This window comes from Lycium ferocissimum, chromosome 12 (genome assembly GCF_029784015.1).
Source record: "Lycium ferocissimum isolate CSIRO_LF1 chromosome 12, AGI_CSIRO_Lferr_CH_V1, whole genome shotgun sequence".
Lineage (NCBI taxonomy): Eukaryota > Viridiplantae > Streptophyta > Magnoliopsida > Solanales > Solanaceae > Lycium > Lycium ferocissimum.
In genome coordinates, this window is record NC_081353.1 from 60,512,393 (window position 1) to 60,516,629 (window position 4,237).

General features: G+C 36.5%; 1 pseudogene; it reads right to left on the reverse strand.

The window, feature by feature from the left end:
• Positions 1 to 439: 439 nt before the first annotated feature.
• On the reverse strand, positions 440 to 4,027 carry LOC132040512 (LEAF RUST 10 DISEASE-RESISTANCE LOCUS RECEPTOR-LIKE PROTEIN KINASE-like 2.3; annotated as a pseudogene).
• Between the last annotated feature and the right edge of the window lie 210 nt (positions 4,028 to 4,237).

Consider the following 4,237-nt stretch of genomic DNA (forward strand, 5'->3'; position numbering starts at 1 on the left):
GTATACTCTTTATAAAATTACCTTTCTATAACAACCATACTCAAATATTGTGTAATAATATTTTGTAAGAATTATATTATTTATAAAAATAAAAAGCTATTGTTAAAAGTCAACTGTTACTTGGGATGAGATAAAAGAGTCAATTGTTAAGCTCTTAGACAACCTTCAAAGGAAATCTATTGAATTCCCTTTTGCTGAAAGTTAAAACAAATTTCTTTGTCAATTCAAGTGTTATATTATCATTAAGAGACTAGAATTTACGAAACAACCTACAATTGTAAAATTCTTACGTCAAACTTAAAATATTTAAATTCTCAATTAATTTTAAATGCATCTATTCCTTAGATTTTATTCTTTATCTGTATAGTACAACTAGTTATGGATTTATTAGTAATTTATTAGTCTTTTCAATTTTTAATTAATGAGATATGAAAAAAAATTGAGATTTTAAAATTAACAAGTATATTGTTTTAGTTTATATGTAACATAAAAAGTATAGAAAACTAATTGTTTGCGTATTTTTGTTTATAACAACTAAATGAGATCTAAACTTTAAGTGCCAGTATACACACATAACAACACCTCACTATAGCAGCCACGAAATTTTCGGACAAACGCTGTCATTATAGAGAGGTTTGACTTTACTATCCCTCACGATGAATTATTCCAATTTAACTCACAATTAAAGACACAAATTGAAGTTCATTACAACCCTTCTGGAAAGTTTCGTCTTTGGCAACAGTGAAAATACATGTACGCCTATGGAATAGCTGATTCTTCAGGAGAACAAATTCAAGAACTGGATGGAGAAATTAAGGAGGCTTTCAACGTCATTTCCTGTGTGGTCAAAGAATGTCTTCCTGAACAATAAGGAGTACATAATAAAGGTTTCAGTGGGATTTCTGAGATCAGGCTACCTTCTAACATGTCAATAACCTTGCTCATTGATGGCCTTTGTGATGGATCGGTTTGGATGCACCACAGACCTACTAATATCATCTTCCTTGCAGTTTCTTCTTCTTCTTTGTTTATAATCCCATGTAGCTTCAGGTCATCGTCTAGCTGAACGTGCTGATATGCCCAGTAAGGAAAATATGTTTCACTTGTATGGCTCACTTCTTCATTGACATTTTTTCTTCCTCCGACCATTTCTAGAACCATCATTCCATAACTATAGACATCAGACTTGTGTGAGACTCCTCCAAAACTCCTGCTGATTACTTCGGGAGCAATATAACCAATCGTCCCTCGTGCTCCTAACATGGATACAATGCTTTCTTTCCTGGTGCATAGTTTTGCCAAACCAAAATCTGATATCTTAGGACAGAATTCCTCATCAAGGAGTATGTTATGAGGCTTTATGTCAAAATGCAAAATTCTTGTGTTGCATCCACAGTGAAGATACTCCAATCCTTTAGCAATTCCAACTGCAATTTGATACAATTTCTGCAGCCCCAAGACCGAACCATCACCATATATGTATTTCTCTAGGGATCCATTTGGCATGAAGTCATAAATAAGAGCTCTTTTGCTCCCATCAAGACCATATCTCACATGAGAAGTTTGGCTGATGCTTGCAACTTCATTGATAAAATCTTCTCAATCACCTTTAGATGCTTTTAGAATCTTCACTGCAACTGCGCGGCCATCAGAAAGTTCACCTTTGTAGACCCCTACATAACCTCCTTCACCAAGCTTATCTTTGAATCCATGTGTCATTTTCTTGATTTCCCAATAGCTGTATCTCTTTGGTGCCAGAGATCCATATTGCTTAAGTAAGGCCTCTAGACTCTGATCTTCTGTTTTGCCTTTAATTAATCTTATGCACTTGTAGAATGATTTTCTATACTGTGTGTACCAGATTCCAAAGCAGATTAACATCCCAATTCCAGCTACTGATATTATATTCCTATTCCTACATGGGAATATTGAATGTTATGTAGGCTGCAAAATTTCTGTTAAAAATGACCATGAAGACATATGTAGCAGGCAACAAATTTATTACCAAAAAGGCTTATACTGCCTTTCTACCTGTCTGGCCCAAAGCATGGAAATCACTAGCAATCTTATAAGGAACCCTTACTAGGCACCAGTTTATTCTGTGGATGGTAATCCAGAAAAGACTTGCAACAGTGGACAGGTTACTGAACTGGGGAATCCAAGTCCCACTAAACTCTGTCTCTTTGAGGAAGACCAGGCGGAAACTCATGATCATTTATTCTTTGAGTGCCGCTATTCTCAATTTCTATGGCAGAAGACTCTTGTTTGATTGAGGATCAACAGACAAATTGATCAATGGGATCCTGAGGTGCTATGACTGTCTCAGAGGTGAAGAGCAGGGACCAACACTGGACAATCCTTGGAGTTGGCTTTGCAGCGGTAGTCCATCATATTTGGAATGAGAGTGTGACACCCATGACAGAGAGAAAGCCTTTGAAGAAGGGGTGCACATTACACCTTAGGCGATCCCGCATCGAAATGGGAGAAGAAAGTTAGGGACCTTATAGGAATGAGTTCAATATCAACTGTTGAGGCGCCTTTTGGGTTAAAACCCAATGGACAAATTCGTGTGAACCTAGGCCCAAAGCGGAAATACCCTTAACAGTTGGATTAGGGCCGTTACAGAGAGGAATAATAGAAGATCTCAACCACGAGTTAGAGATACAGTTTTAATGATACATATAGCTAGGAAAACTCATTGTAAATGGAAGCCAATACTTGATAGACGCAATAACTATTTTTGCTACAATTTGTAAGCCAATTCACCCTTCCTAGAAGGTGGAATATGGCTAGTGGATATTGCAGGTTAGCATAGAGGTTATTTTTGTTTGTATCTGTCCCTAGAGTACAATGAGCAGGCGGTGTAAAATTTCCTACTAGTTGACTAAAATTTTCCCATTTCAACCAAAAAAAAAAAAAAAAAAGAGGCATGAAGCAGGAGGAAGAGAGTCATACCTGTTGTTAAACGAATATTTCTTGCAATATTAGTGTTTGGTTGAGTCCCACCTGAGACATCACTATAATCCACTTCAAACCCCTCGTCCAGAGCCTCTTGCAGCGTTAGAGTCGAGTCCCGTAATTTCTTATAAGCAGTGGAAACAAGAGGAACCACTATGCTGAAGGAACATCCTTCAACATTTGTAACAAATCCATCGCTGAAGAACACACCAGTGTTGATTGTTCCTATTATAGAACAACTAATATTGCTAGGCAGCTGTACGCTTGACAGGACCTCAGGACTGCAGCCATAGTGTGTGTTTATGAATCTATTTTCTTCGGTGTACCTGCAGTTAAGGATTCGAAATTTAGACATTATGAGTTCTGAAAAACATACACATATACATATAGAAGAAGATCCTGGACAAACATTATTCCAAAGATTATCATGAACGATCCTCATCCGGAGCTCGGATTGGTTAATTCAGTACATGAAATTTTGAAGGTTTATAGGCAATGGTATCTCTGTAGTAGTAAGAAACAGATATCAAAACAGATAACGTGGTCTGATTATCTTTGCAATTTAGAAATAAATTGTCACTGCCGCGTAATCATGATTGTCTACCCACACCCCAGAAAGGATACTTAACACTATTTAAGCTTCCACAGTTGTAAGCACCATCACATTTTTTGCTGTCGACTTCATACGAAAAGTTGTAAGATGATGGAAAGGTGCAGTTGACTAAGATTAGGAAGAAAAATGTTATAAGGTGAATCAGTTGATATAAGAATAATACAACCATCAGTGGCTCTGGAACATATGATCTATACTAACTTTCAAAAGTTACATAAGAAGAACCGATCTCAAACACTCTCTTGATCTCGTTAAATAGATGAATCCAAATCCAAGTCAATGGAAACAGGTGAATCCAGTAAGATATACTTAAACATCTCTGAAAATATTTCTTTAACGCGCTCACAATTGTCTACACTTGACAGCTCTCTTAACCAAGACTTTGACCTTCTTCATTAAAACTGATCCATGATTTTCTTTTTCTTTTTCCCTTTTTTGAAATTGTAAATTGAGGTAAAATGCATATCACTGAACTATGAGTAAATGAATAAAGATTATGTCCCCGGCCCGAAGGTTGTGTCTGAATAAAGTCTCACATTGATAGTAGGAAAAGAAAAGTAAGTAACTTATAAGGTGTTGAATGTGTTAGGTTTTTTTGGGGTAAATCATGCGGGCTTGGCCCAAAGCGTATAACACCACACTACATTAAGAATATTTTTGAACTGT